General features: G+C 48.0%; 1 non-coding gene across 1 annotated transcript; it reads right to left on the bottom strand.

Moving 5' to 3' along the window:
- Positions 1-5,213: 5,213 nt before the first annotated feature.
- LOC115831117 lies at positions 5,214-5,320 on the bottom strand. Its single transcript, XR_004026651.1, has one exon. It is a non-coding gene; the product is annotated as a U6 spliceosomal RNA (small nuclear RNA).
- Between the last annotated feature and the right edge of the window lie 10,334 nt (positions 5,321-15,654).

Here is a 15,654-nt window from a genome sequence, read left to right as displayed (position 1 = left end):
GGCACTTTTAATGCCCAGTCCTTTCTCCTAAGAATTCCTCTGAGACCAGAGCTCCCAGCCTTGCCACTGTGTCTCTCCCTCAGGACATCTTTTCTAATTTGGGTCTGAGCTTTTCCATTCCTTCATTTCATGCCATTCCTCCTAATGATAACCCTTTGTGCCAGGCTCAATTATATACAAAGCTTAAATGAGCAACCCCAACTCTAAATTTGGCCCTGTCCATTGGAGGGGGTGGGGGTGGTGCCTTGGTCATTTGGCTTTGCTCAAAAAGAAAGATGCTACTCCCCATGGGGAAACAACGCCAAGGAGGGGGGAAAAACTTTTGCAGAAATAAAAATCTAGAATGAAGAAACATACAAGCGCTGGCTACCCCTGGTCACTGGGGCTTGAAGCTGCCTCTATATCTTCAGCCAGGCCTGTTAGGACTCTTTGTCCCACCACAGGCATGCAGAAGCTACAGACGTGCTTTGATTTTTCCTTTTAAAAATGTCCTCCGATCTGACCCTACCTATGCTGTCCCTGCAGGGTTAGCAGAGGGTGAGATAAGAGCATTTGCCAGGAATTTCCTGACTTCTGTGAGTTTTTCTCAAGATCTGGTCATGAGTCAACATGATATACTGGGACACATGGTGGAGCTTGCAGTGGCCTCCCCTCCCTTCTGGAACTTTAGGAAAACCATGTCTCTGCTGAGTAACCCTGGGCAAAAATCCAGAAGGCCCCCTCCCTCTCCCTGACTCTCCCTCTGTACAGTCCCCAAGTTAGAGGAGATAAGGGAAATATATTTACAACAAACTTGATCAGAATATTAATATTCTCCAGAACTACACAAAGATCCCTGTTTATGCAGCTCACCTCCTTTCAAAATTAAGCTCTCTTGTGTGGTTCCATTGCTCTTTATATTTTGGGCATTTAGAAAATGGGAGGAGAGGGTGATGAGGAGAGGAATAGAGAAGAAAGGAGAAGCATTGCCCAGATTCACAATGACAAGATCTGAGACCCTAACACACCCTCTGAGAGGCCCAGGTGAACTGGGCTGCCAGGTAGGTAGAACTATCTATGCGATTTTATTGATGTTAACAACCCATCTGAAATACTCAAACGAAGTAGATTCATTACAATTTCATGTGTGAGTTCTGACTACCAGAACTGGCTCTCCTGGCCAGTGGAGTCCAGCCATGATCAGTTTCTGCTAGTGATAGTTAGAATTACCCCTAAGAGTTTGGGGGAGAAGCTCAATGAAAATCAATGACATCCTTTGATAGATCTTTGAATTAAAACAAATGGAGTGCTACCATGAGACTGTTAAATATCTGTGAAGCCTGGCCTCAACCTGGGTTAATGGGAGCAGATTCTGGGAAGCACTTTGCAAACTGTTAGATTGCAGCAAGGAATTGTTGGTATCACCATCGTTGAGGTTCACTAACTTCAGCTCTTTGGGCCAGAGAAGATGAAAGTCTTTTATGAATATAGCATAGACTCACACCTGTAATCCCAGCACTTTAGGAGGCCAAGGTCGGCTGATTACCTGAGGTCAGGAGTTCAAGACCAGCCTGACCAATATGGTGAAACCCCGACTCTACTAAAAATACAAAAAAAATTAGCTGGGCATGGTGGCGGACAGATGTAATCCCAGCTACTTGGGAGGCTGAGGCAGGAGAATTGCTTGAACATGGGAGGCAGAGGTTGCAGTGAGCCAAGATCATGGCATTGCACTGCAGCCTGGGCAACAGAGCAACACTCTGTCTCAAAGGAAGGAAGGAAAGAAGGAAGGAAGAAAGGAAGGAAGGAAGGAAGGAAGGAAGGAAAGAAAGAAGAAAGAGAGGAAGAGAGGGAGGGAGGGAGGGAAAGAAAGAAAGAAAGAAGAAAGAGAGGAAGAGAGGGAGGGAGGGAGAGAAAGAAAGAAGAAAGAAAGGAAGAAAGAAAGAAGGAAGGAAGGAAGAGAAAGAGGAAAGAAAGAGAAAGAAAGAGAGAAAGAAAGAAAGAAAGAAGAGACTTTCTAATATCCTCGAGAGTTTAGAGATGAATATCTTTATTCCTGTCTTTCAAATGCAGAAACTGAGGGGCAAAGACATCAAATGAGTTGCAGGCATTGAGGAAAATAGGACACAGCACCTCCCACCCCTTAGGGCCTTTATCTCCTTCTAGCCCAAGACCCTCAGGAAGGGTCAAGGCATCCTTAGTTGTGGAAAGCATAACTTGGGAAGGAAAATCTCAACTTGAAGGAAAAGCTTGCTGGGGAGAGAGGCCCTGTTTCTCCTCTCAGCCTTTCCTGTGTGCTGATATCAACTGTCCAAGTAACAGATGCAGGTGGTGGGGCAGGTGGGCTGCTCTGCTGTCCCTGGCTGTGCTGGGGTCAAACTATCCACTCTCCCCATCATAGCTGCCAGCCTGGCACGTTGTACCACCTGCCAGACCTGGTTCCTGAGGCCACAACAGAGTTCTCATACTTTCTACCATTCTGAGGGAAATGTGAGATCAGTATTTTCCAGGGCTCTTTCAACCGAGGTGAAGAAGGCAACTGTCCTCTTCTCCACAGGCCTTTCTCCCCTTTCCTCACTTTCCCTGTCCTCTCACACGCAAGCACACAGGCCCATGGTCTCACCACCCCGGAAAAAGACAGCTCCCAGTTTCCTTCTCATTATGGGAAAAAAAAATTCTGAATGGCTGTTTTTTCACATACATATAACAGCAAAAGGAGAACAATATGACACAAAGAATAAAATTTTAGTGAACTATAACTTTTACATTTTTATTTAAAAATGTTTATTATACATTATATTTTATTATATATGTTTATTATTTCTTTATTTGTGCATTTGCTTATTTATTTGTTGTAAGCCAGCAGAGCCTTTCTTTCTCCCAGCTGACCGTTTTCTACCATCTGCTGTCTGCCTGTTGAGGCACCGGCCGCTGGGAGAGGCTTCCTAGAAGCAGAGCTTCCCCTGAAGCAGAAGTTCCCTGGATGTTCACAGCTGGAGCCCAGGCTTTCTGTGAGACCCGGACCCAGGCCACTTTCATTGGTGGGCTCTGGAAACATTTTCTTTCAAACGCTCTGGGCTGTAGCTCACTTACACATAAAATGAGCAAAACAATACTCTTTCCCACAGCTATGCCATGAGGTTTAATTGTTGCAAATTTGTGAAGTGTTTTAAGATCCTTGGATTAAAGAAGTTATATGAGAAAAAAATATTATTATAGAGTGGAATTCTGCTTAGTTGTCATATGTTTCCTGTAACTCTTCCCCTGTGTCTTATATAACTTGGAACAAGTAGTATGAGCTATGAGGCCTTCAGAAAGCCTTTAAGTAATTTCTTGGCTTGCTTTCTTTACCTCTTAAAAAAAATTCTTCTTCTACTTCTCCTTTTTTTTCTTTCTAATACAGCCAAAACTTGTTCCCCTCTAATCTGTATGATGAGAAAGGAAGTTGCTTGGTTAGGGTGGGCCCTTGTCCACCTGAGTACTTCCTCGTCTCTCCTCCCTTCCTCTCCCTTGCCTTTGCTCGCCACCTACACCTCTTCTTTTTATCCTCATATACACGTTCATAAATTGAAATAAATTTGACTTTGAGCCCTGGCGCTAAAATTTGCTCTGCCTCTTGGACCAATTGCCAAAACAGGTTACTGAGTGAGGCTCCCTAAAGCTGAGCCTGATGTGGGTCGAGGCCTGGAGATGGTGACAGAACAGAGCCTGGCTGACCAAGGAGCACAGGAGGCCCTGGGTGGCTCTTCCCCACTAGGACTTCCCAACATCAGCGTCACACCTGAATTGCGGGAAAACACCCAGGCAGCTGCTAAGGTGGCCATGAGGCAGCAGCCAAGAATGCTCCTTGTCCTGGCTGCAGCTGTGTCCCTAAACATGCCTGCATGTGTCACATCCTCCCCTGGGCACACGGCAACACATCACAGATCAGGGATACACACTGGCCCTCACAAGTGGCACTCTCGGGCCCCATGCCCGTCCTGAGGCCATGGAGATTGTGAGCATAAGATAGGCCCCAGGTGATGAATTCTTTGTAACCCAGTATCTCAGCCTCAAGATGCATTTAAACATTTTTTTTCCTTTCTTGCTTTCAGCCTTGAGGCAGACTTTGAAACTCTTTGCTTCTTCCTTTCCCACCGTGCACGCTTGTCTAATTATGAGCTTGCTTAGAAATTCCAGGGACCAACTTTGAAACAAACCAGGCAGAGAGACCCAGCTGCAGGATCCTCCCGCTCAAGAAGAGTTAGGAACGGTGAGCCCCCCACTGCCGGGCTGAAGTCAGTACGATGCGATTCAGACCTCCCCACAATCCATTACCGAGATGGTCACAGAGCAGACACGCGGACCTGCACCCTTTTTCACTACTCCTGCCTATTCCCACACCTTTTCCTTCCTAAAACCCTTCCCTTGGCCTAAAAAGTTGGAATGATCTTCCAAAGGCATGAGTTTGGCCATACCCCAACCACCAGCATTTCATAAAGTTGCTTTCCTTTCTCCACACCTCTCTTCTTCTGTTTTCTACCTCTGAGCGGCGAGCAGACAGACTTCAGCCAGTTACAAAACGGGGCCCAGAGTCGCATTCCCTCTGCCCTCTGCCCTCTGCCCTCAGCTAATGGACCATGAACAGATTAGAGGAACCCCCTTCCACTGACCCTACACCTCTCCGGCATCACTGCAAGGGACAGAGTGTCCCCAGAGGAGGAGGGAGCACTGACGCTTGGCTGTCTAGCCCCGCACAGGGACCAAACAGCTACTGCCATCCCCACACCACCCTCACCCGAGAATTCTCAGTCAGGGCCCCACTTCTCTGCTCCCCACAGACCGGAAGAACCCAGTGAGGGAGGGCTAAAGTGAGCCTGAGCCTGGGGACAGGACAGAACCAGGCAGCCTTCCTCCTGCACCTGGGCTTTTTTTTTTTTTTTTGTAATCTTTCATTTTTGTGTGCACATAGTAGGTATATATATTTATGGGTTACATAAAATACTTCGATAGAGGAATGTGATGCATAATAACCATATCATGGAAAATGGGGTATCCCTCCCCTCAAGCATTTATCCTTTGTGCTACATGTAATCCAATTATGTACTTTTAGTTATTTTTAAAAGTACAATTAAATTATGATTGACTAGAGTCTCCCTGTTGTACTATCAAATACTAGGTCTCATTCATTCTTTCAATTTTTTCTTTTGGTACCCATTAACCATCCTCACTTTCCCCCACCCCGTCTCCCCCTAAAATTTTTGGAAGGCTTCACAAATTTGCATGTCATTCTCGCATAAGGGCCATGGTAATCTTCTCTGTATCCTTCCAATTTTAGTATATGTGCTGCCGAAGCAAGCACCCTGGGCCCTCTTTGTCTCTCATTCCTTCCTTACTCCTCCTCACCTGCTTCTCCCCAACCCCAACATTCACTCTTTTTCCCTCTTCTCCTACTGGTCTCCACTCCCACCCTCAGCCTGCCCTAGCTCCTTACCCCCAGCAACCTACTCTCTTCTTTTTTAAATTTAATTCTATTTTTAATTGAGACATAATAATTATGTATATTCATGGGATACATGATGATGTTTTGATATGTATAATGTATATTGACCAGATCAGGGTAATGAATATATCCATCTTCCCAAACATTTACCATTTCTGTGTGTTGGGAATATTCAATATCCCCCTCTTAGCTATTTGAAACTATATGACCGTTAACTAAGGTGGTACAGAACACTAGAACTTATTTCTCTTATCTAGCTGTAATTTTGGATTCTTTAACAAACCTCTCCCATACCTTCCTCTCAAGGTTGGTTGGTTATCTGGGGGTATGGGGAGCTGTGTGTTGCCTCTTCAACAAGAGGAGAGTAGGGACTGTGTCTCATACAGTGATACAGTCCCCTCCCTAAATGTTTTACTCACCCCTGCAGAAACAAAAACCAAACCAGAGAAGTATTTCACTTTTAAATGGGGGTTTCCTAGAGGCTGTTTCCTAGGGTCTATGTAAATTCGGTCCTATGATAGACATGCTAGAACCTTCTGAGCTGAACACAGTTAAAATGGTTTCCTTCCCTTAGGAATTCTGAGGACCTTAACATGATAAAGAGCATGATAAACATCCAAGAGAGAGAGGCAGAATGTAGAGTTTTCCAAATTTATTTGAAACTCCCCTTTTCTAAGAAATATTTTGAGAGGCAAGGCAAACATCCCTTTGACCAATGCTGCAGGAGATGCCAGTTCCTCCAAGGCTGGCTCCACTCTGGAATTACGGACAGTGCCCAGCATAGGATCCTGGATAGGCCACCCCTTCACAGAGACCAGCACCTCTGCCCTCCTTCAAGACAGAAAAGCAGAATTGGCCTCATCTTCCAGAACCTTCAACTGTCACTTTGACAAGTGGAGGACTTGCTTTACTCTGAGACTTAATTCTGGGGTGTTTCAGCCATGGACTAACAAAGAGATACCCAAAGCTACTCCTCTCACAATGAGGCCCCTCAGTTGTTCACCCCCAGCAGCACCTGCATTAGCACAACAAAAGTATTTCAAAGTCTAAAAACTACAGACTCAGCACCTTGGCCTGTGACTACGTAATTACAGCCCTTCCCCTCCTGCTGCCTGCTTTCTTGGACCTGCTCTCACTTCTTCCAAGCCCCTCAGTAATTGACTCTCACCTCCTGGCTCCCTGGGGGTTCAGCTTGGTGGTCCATGTGACAGGGCCCTTATCAAGAAGTCTCCAAACTGCCCTGTGGCCTGGACACGTGCCCATGGACCAATTTTGTTTCCTTCAAATCAGGGAAAGGAGAGGGGAGTCTTCTTGCTTCCTGAGAGTGTTGGTGATGCCTGAGAGCATGAGGGGAGGAGAAGGGAGACCGTCCCAGCCAGCCAAGGACAGGGTGGGGTATTCCTACAGGGCACCATCAGCATGGAAGCTTTGAGAAACAGGGCACACCCTGTGCAAAGGATGTTTAAGCCTACAGCCATTGCCCTGCTGCAGCCAGAGTGTATACTCCCATCATTTCCTCCCATTTCCCATTGGCATTGTCCCTACAAAGAGGGTTAAGAATTATGTGAGATTTGGGCAGGTGATATCGCCTGGACAACCATCAGGGCTGCTAAGAATCACAACCAGCACTGTAGGCCCACCCACGTTTCTTCCTCTGCAAAGGCCTGAGTACTTGGGGTTGGGGGAGCAGCTGGGAAAGCACAGCTTGGGGGACAGCGACACTCTGAAGGTGCAAGTCATGCTGCAACTGGGAGCCTCAGTGTGTTCATCTGCAGCATGAGCACAAGGGCTCCCCATCCCACCCACAGCATGTCTGCCAGGGGCCTCTGGGCACTCTGGGGGCAGGAGTGTGAGAGAGCTGAGTACTAGTCCCTCCACCATTTCCTAAAACTTCCCATTCCTGCCACTCAGCCTCTCTTCCCTATGAAGATCAAACCCGCACTCTCCCTGTCTGCCAACATATGCGGGTACAGGAGACCCAAGGGTCCCATCTCATTCGATTCCATCTGCAGAGGTCATGGTGAGAGCCCCCTGAGCTGCCTCACCTTGGACGATGAACAGTGTGAATCACAGCAAAGACAGCCTAAGCCCCTATCTTGCCACAAACCCCACCCTGACTACTCCTGAGAGTCTCCTCACCACTCACCTCTGCAAAGAGCTTCTCGAGAAGCTCTGGAAGACTGTGGCAGAGCAAGTGTTACTTTTAACCTGTCAAGATTTTAGCCCAGATGACCATACCTCTACCTTCCTTACAGGTCTTCTAGAATAAGACAACAGAACAAGGGTAGGAGGACCGGTGGGAGAAGGAGAGGAAGGAAGAGGGAACAGAATGGGGACACTCCTGCCTCTTCACCCCTCTCCGAGTCGATGGTCATGGCCAATGCTGCTGCTTATAGGCACTCTGAAGCTGGTTCCCAGCATAAATCAAATTGAAGCCAAAGGTCAGGAGATGCCTTTGCCAGACAGAAGAGCCCTCCAGAGGACCCAGTACTACCAAAATGCTCAGGATACACACTTCCGGTTACTACGTTGCTGCCCTTTGTCTTCCTGGCTGTTGCTCACGTCTTCACCAGCCTAATCTCGGGCTTCAGGAATCCTAGACAGAGTCCCAGCCCTTCACATGCCGCTCTGTCTGGAGGAACCTGACTGTGATCTCTACTGCCCAGCCTGATGCTGCCTGCTTCCTTTCCCTGAAGTCACAGCTCAGTGCTTGAGGCAGCACAAGGAAGAAGACTCTGGGAGAACCCCAGTCTGTGATGTGGGAAAGAAAGGACACAGTATCCAAGGACAACAGAGAATGGCAGATACAGAGAAGGGGAGGGAAAGGAGGACAAGGGAAGGAAGAGAGGAAAGGAGGGGAGAGGAAGGGAGAGGAGAGGAGGGGAGGGGAGAGAAGGGGAGGGGAGGGGAGAGGAGGGGAGAGGAGAGGAGGGGAGGGGATAGGAGAGTAGGGGAGAGGAGAGGAAGGGAGGGGGGAAGGGAAAGAAGGGAAAAGGAGAGGAAGGGAGAGGGGGAGAGGAAGGGAGAGGAGAGGAGGGGAGGGAAGGGGAGGGGAGGGAAGGAGAGGGAAGGGGAGGGAAGGGGAGAGAGGAGTGGAAGACAAGGGAGGAAAGAGAGGAGAGGAGGGGAGGGAGGAGGGGAGAATGGAGGGGAGGGGAGGAGAGGGAAGAGAAAGGGGGAGGGGAGGAGACGGGAAAGAGGAGGGGAGAGAGAAGGGGAAGGGAGGGGAGAGGAGGGGAGAGAGAAGAGGAGGGGAGGGGAGAGAAGAGGGAAGAGAGGAGGGGAGGGAAGAGAAGAGAGGAGAGAGAAAGGGAAGGGAGAGAGGAGGGGAAGGGAGGGAAGGGGGGAGAGGAAGGAAGAGAGGAGGGGAGGGGAGGGGAGAGAGGAGGGGAAGGGAGGGAGAAGGGGAGAGAGATGGGGAGGGGACGGGAAGAGAGGGGAGAGAGGAGGGGAGAGAGAAGGGGAAAGGAAGGGAGAGGAGAGGAGGGGAGACAGAAGGGGAGGAGAGGGCAGAGGAGAGAGGAGGAGATAGAGAGGAGAAGGGGAGGAGAGGGGAGGGGAGAGAGGAAGGGAAGGGAGGGGAGAGAGGAGGGGAGACAGGAGAGAGAAAAGGGGAGGGGAGAGGTGAGAGGAGGAGAAAGGAGCTGAGGGGAAAAAAGAAAAGAAAGGGAAGAACATGAGGCCAGAAAATCTTTAAAAATGAACTTTCTCTTCCCAGAGGGATGTGAATGGGAGAGGAATGCCACAAAAAAGAGCCCATACAAGTCAATATAAATATGGTTATTTTAGGACTCGGTGGAGAATGGCTGCTGGTGGTCTCCCCCTTCTTCCTGGTGGGTCGGCGTTCATCCCAGGGAAGAAAACTGGGTCATCACAAGTCTGGCCCTGCGGCCCGACCAGGCGGCCAGCGTGGAAGCGCAGTGGGCGGCCACGCGGGCGGCGGCCCGGGCCGCACCTTGAGGCGGTCAATCTGTATGTGTGAGCAGCACTTTGATATCTGGCCACGAAAGGACAAGTTCTCAAAGCCCCCATTCATGGACCCTACACACAAGAGCAGCACACAGAAAAAAAATTGTTTCCCCATCGGTCTAGAAAGGTGGGTTCCTGTTTATTAATCGAAGACCACATAAAGAATGCATGGTTACAAATGTTCCTTCTGAGGAGCACAGAAGCTGGTTAAAAAAAAACATCCATCCGGCGATTACTTGGGACAAAAAGCTGCTGCTGCGGCCCCCATGTTAGTTTTAGAAGGAAAATTCTACAAAAGTACGGGGGGCCTATTTTCACCAGGCCTCACTGAGGGCTTTCCACGGGGCCTGCGCAAACTCGCCCCCTGTTAGAAGCTCTCAGACGGTGGGGTCACCGGTGCCGGCCGCAGTTCTCCCTCCCCACCACCCCTTCTTCCTGCACTGAGAAACACCCAAGGGGATTTTTTTTAAAAAGGTCATTGGCAATTAGCTCCCTGTGGAAATCAGAGAACATTCGAAAAGAGTTCCCTTGGAAGAAGTTCAGAGAAACTCATTCTCAAGGCAAGGCTCACCCAGACCGTGAGGGTCCCACCCTCCATCTGACCACAAGCTCCGTTTCCCACCTACAGCAGGGACCGAGGAGAGGGAATTAAGGAGCAAACAGGAGATAAGATGGAGGCTTGGGTTCTCTTTTGAAGCTTAATTAAAGCAAACCGATCAGCCTTCTACTGCCCATGCCGCAGACTACACAAACGGCGAACATAATCACTAACAGGGGGCCCTGTCCTCCGCAGCAGGCGGGTGGCAAGGAAGCCAGTTCAGGCTTCCAACGCAGGAGAGAAAGCCCAACTGTGATCATTCAGTACAGATCGCACCTGGAGGCCAAAAAAACTGCTGATCTCTCCAGATAAGCGAGGAAAAGGGACGGGCAGAGGAAATGGATTCCGGGCCATCTTCATTTAATTTATTTCTGTGGCGGATCCCAACTTATTTCTAGGTGAGGGGATCAAACAGGCCTGTCACCAAATCACAGTCATCTCAAATATGCACAGACTGTACCCCATCCAGCTCCCGGACCACCAGCACGTTTTATGATTTCTTTACACTACAAATATTTGGCCGTGCTGAAATCACCCAATAAAGTCAATCCGGGGCTTCATCTGCAGTTCTGAGGCGCTCTCCAAGTGCTTGCTGGAGACTGGCCCAAAATAACCACTGCTCATCTTATTCAATATCGCAGGAAAATGTGTCCTCCTTCCCGTATCTGCCTCCCACCACCTGGGAGCACAGGGACGGTCCCGTTTGCTGTGTGTTTGTTGCTTTTGCTGTTAAAGCGACTGCTGTTGTTTTCCATACACAGTCGCAGACGCGGTCAGGATGAATTGCCTGTGGGTGACAGCCAGGTCCTATGAGCAGACTACAGGGCCAGTCCTGACCCTCCGCTACAAAGTGAGTCCGGGCCAGCCACTAAGGCGGAGGCCGTGCCTGTCATTTTGTGCAGCCACAAAGGTAGCCTCAGGGCCTGAGTCAGAAGACCAAGACTCGGAGTCCTTCCATCCTGGGCCCTTCTGCCTCCTGCCCTCCACCTTCCTCCTGGGAGAATGAGGCCAGGGCAAATTTAGGGGTGGATGCCATAGGAACAGGGAGAAAAAGAGGCGTGTCTGAGACAGGAGGAAGCCACGGTTCAGGGGTATCATCCTGAAGACGTTGTCATTCAGGGTAAGCAAAGGGCGGGAAGAAAAGTAAGCGGCAGCCACCATCATAACTCCACAAGGACGTCAGGCAGGCAGGCGCCGTCGTCAGTGGGGCCACTGTGTGTTTCTGACCACAGAATAAGAGCTCACTCCACATTAAGACCTACACATTTCTGCATCCTCTTTCTCTTTGAACTTAGGAGTTCTTGGAGAATATAATCTGGGTTGCCCCCGAAGCCATCCTGGCTTTACTTAGAGAAGTTGGTATGATTTTCCCATCTTCATAGAAGAGAAAACAGAGGTATGGAGAAAATAAAGTGAATCAGAGGAAGTCAGGCAGGATTCCTGAGGAGTTTCCCAGCCTCTGCACAGCAGGGGTAGGGCTCAAACACCTATCGGGAGGCCTGGAGGCATCTTCGGTTGGTTTGATGGGCATCTGTCCCCAGAAGCCTCTATGTCATTGGGTACAGGACCTGCCCTGTGGAACCTGTTGAGCAATTTTCTCCTCACTCCCACGGGCTTCCAATGCCTGACAACACCATGAAGGATGAAGTCCTGGGCAGCAGCCAAAGCTCCATGCGTTCCACCCTGACCCTTCCCAGCCAGGACTGTGGACGCAGCAGTCTCCATCACCCTCACCACCACTAACCACTTCTCCAGCAATGACAGCTAGCCCTGGGCCCCAGGGAGGGAAAACGAAAATCAGCCCCGCTGTTCATCAGAAACATCCCTGAAAGACTTGACAGGGCCTGAGGCAAGGCCAACAAAAATCAGTGTTTCTCCCAAAGCCACACCATGCTGCAAAGTTGACTAACAATTCTCCTTCTTTTTAGAGATTGCCTTGCCCATGACTTCTCCAGCTTTGTCTCTTTCCTCCTGCCTCAGAAGTTGCTGAGATACCCAACCTGCCCCCACTTCATGTTGGCATGCAATTCAGAGCAGGTCCACATCTCCCCTAGTCCCTCCTTACCATCATTCAGCATGAGTTCAAAGCTTATAAAATGCCCTTCCCCATTCCATCCTCCTGAGATGGGTATGTTCTCCCTTGCTGCAGGAAGTTAACAAGCCTAACTTTATTTGACAAGAAGTACCTTCTTGGTAGTTATCCGTTGGAAAGCAAAAATATGAGCAATCCTTCTGATCACAGGGGCCTCTGCAAGCTTAGTTTCCACAAGGATGGTGCTGATGCTCTGAGATATCCACCTGGTAACCAACAACTGGTTTTCCAAAAAGACGTCACAACCCCAGCCGTGGCATCAGTGATCCATATCTTGCATCCTCTTTTATTTCTCCTGGAGGCCACATTTCCAGTATGCAGCCAGGCTTCATGGGGAGAGAGGAGGAGAGACACCCTGAGCTCCGAAATGCAGGGAGTTGTCTTTGTGTTATTTTGCTATTTTTATTTTTGCATTAAAAGTAGCTTTATTGTTTTCTGATTTTAAAATAATAAACACTGTAAAAAATTCAAACTCCAGAAAGTATTTTTTTAAATGAAAGCTAACCTAAAGCCCACTAACCTGCTAATCATCACAAACATTTTGATAACCATCTTTTCCTCTATCTCCTTATATATGTGAACATAGATACATTTTCTGTATAAATGGGATATCACACATATTGTCTTTTAATACAGTGCACACGTTTTTCTCTTCCATGATCTTTTTTTCTCATATCCCGCCTTCCCCTCTTCAGTGCTCCTGCTCCAGGTAACCAGTGTTACCTGAGGTGCTTCCTTCCACACTTAGCTCCTTTCTACTCTCTCCGCATGCAGCAGAGCCCAGTGAAAGCCCTGCTCCCATTGAAGGCGTTGATTTTAGACAATGGACCCTGGTAGAGACAAGGATGGAGATCCACACATGTAATTAAGGAGTCAGAAGACCTCTAACCCATAGACACTGATGTGCTGCTGTAATTATAAAGATTGTTGGTTGGTTGCTGGGCCATAACTGAGTTACACTCAAAATATACTTGTGGGACAAACAGAGTCTCCTCCTCCTCCTCCTCCTCCTCCTCCTTCTGCTCCTTCTCCCCAAACTAAGTTGGATAATAAGGTGACAGGGGTCTGTGTGGATTTTAACACACCCCATTGCCCCATTGTCTGTGTGTGGTGGTGATTTGGACAGGATGGTACCAAACCAGGTTGTTTTCAGCCTTCTTGATGGCCTCTCCTCAACACTACTGAACAGAACTCTTCTCTGCTCCCACAGAGCGACTGTTTCCTTCCTGACTTTCTCTCATCAAATTATTTAGATCTTGATCTTCCTGACCTTCCCCTGAGTAGGTTTGCCGCACTCTGCATTGAACTTTTCATGCCTGTCCATGCATGCCAGTTGTTCACTATCTTGAATGACATCTTCAAGACACCAAATATGATAAATGCCCGCTTTGTAATATGCTGCACTCTAGAGCATGCGATGAAAATGGATGTTATGTTAATCAAATCTATCTTTTGAAAATTCCAAAGTACACTAAAAATTAATTAGATGGTAATTTTTTGTTTCTACAACAATTCCTAGCATAAGAAAGAAATAGCCTATTAATATTTGGGGCTACAAAAAATACATGATTTGTACTCAACATTTCAGGAACATATTTATTGTATTAAAGTGACAGGGGGCACATCTGGGTCCCTGTTTGCATGTGTATTTCTGCATCCAGGAGCCTGTGCCTCTGGTCTCTGGCCTTTTAAAATCTGTACCAGGTTGCCTGCCACATACCTCTCCCCTGCCTGTCACTCACCACAAGCAGCCCCTCACGGGCCAGGGCTCTGCTGTGCAAACAGGTGCCTCAGAGTTCACCCAAAAGATTTTTTAAAAAAACAAAAGACAAAAACTTTCCACTCAGAGCAGGCAAGCTTTGCTTTTTTTTAAAGTAAGTGTTACTTAACAGAAGGCCTCATAAAACTCATAAAACACTGGAACATCTGGTAAATGGTGTCAGCTTTACACGTTCTCCAGCACAGGGTACATGACTCTTGTTTCCACTGGCGTAACTCAGGGATGCAGAGCCCCGCGCTGGTGCGTCTCTGGGCTCCCTGCCCATCCTGATTTTCACAGGATGGTCGCAAGCCAGCAGGTCTGTCTCTACTTTCAACCAGCCCAGCAACAGACAACCAACAACCTCAGAGCCCAGATACAAGAGGCAGCAAGGGAGGTGAGGAGAGTGAAACAACCTGAGGACCCAAGGACATGACCCTGCTGTGACGGGCACACACTGCATGCTGGGAGCTGCGGGGAGCAGACTAGGATGTCGCATATGATTGGCAGCCTGCCTCTTTTGGGTGCCTTCAAAATAACGTGAGAATCTGTGGTTTAAATGTTCATTCATTTATCCTAGATATTAAACACACTGCTTTTTGCCCAGGTGGGGTGCCAGGGGTTGGGGAGGGTTACTCAAAAACATTTAAAATCAACATTTCCAAAGTCCTCTGGAAATGAGGTCATCGTTCCATCAGCAGACACGATTTTCTATACCTGTTTTTATATCCTGGCAAGTAGGGACCCCAAAGGCTCCACTGTGAGACTCTGACTTCACCGTGAGAAGAAAGCTTCTTTCTTCCCAGCTGGTCTCATTCCTACCATGTGACTTTGAATCCCAGGGATAGCCACAGGAAAACATCAGAGAGACACTATCAACATTTCCAGACTCTAAGCAAATACCTCAGCGAGCAAACCCTCATGTCCCCTTAGGAATCTACTGCATTTAGGGCTCAGGACCATCCCACTCTCCCAAACACAGCAGAAACCTGGAGATGCAAGCACCCAAGGGTGAGATGAAGACCTTTAGCTGGAGGGGGACTGACCACGTGTTTCTGGGCAAGTCCCTCAACTGAACTCCAATGCTTTTATCTGAAAAATTGCTCTGTCTCTCTCCCAGGATTGATGTAAGAATCAGCTGACTTAATACACACAATTGTGGCTTATAAGGCATTCCACAAATATTACTTATCATTATACACATATAATCGCTGACTAGTTTGTCTTTTCTGTAGTCTGCATTAAAAAAAAAAAAAACTCAGTTCTGGCTAATAAAATGTAGCAGAAAGTCTGCTGAAAGGTTTCTGGGAAAGAAATGTTGCTGATGATGAAATACAATTATGTTAGAGAAAAGAGTTCTCTAGTATACCTCCTTCCCTGGTGCTTCCAGTCTTTGAAAGTGGAGCTGCTGCAGCTATTCTGTAACCATGAGGCAACAAGCCTATGGGTGGAAATTCATTATGTTGAGGATGGCAGGGAAGAGGCAAGAAATGGCCTGGAGGCTTGGTATCGCTGAACCAATGCCAGCAAATGTCTGCTTTTGGACTTCTTGTTATGTGAAAAAAACAAACCCTACTTAGGCAAGCCACTGTTGATTGGGTTTTCTGTTATTTGCAGCTGAACGCATTGTAAAGGACTTAATCCTTCCTTTATCTGTTCTCACAGGACCTTGTATTTTCCTCTAAAGAACTTATCACAGTCATAATTATTTATGTATTAGTGTGATTATCTGCTTAATGTCTCTATCCTCAACTAGATTTTAAGTTCTGTGAGGG

The sequence above is a fragment of the Nomascus leucogenys genome, chromosome 17 (assembly GCF_006542625.1).
Source record: "Nomascus leucogenys isolate Asia chromosome 17, Asia_NLE_v1, whole genome shotgun sequence".
Classification (NCBI taxonomy): domain Eukaryota; kingdom Metazoa; phylum Chordata; class Mammalia; order Primates; family Hylobatidae; genus Nomascus; species Nomascus leucogenys.
The sequence above is the reverse complement of the archived record's forward strand: the minus strand, read 5'-3'. Positions and strand labels throughout refer to the sequence as shown.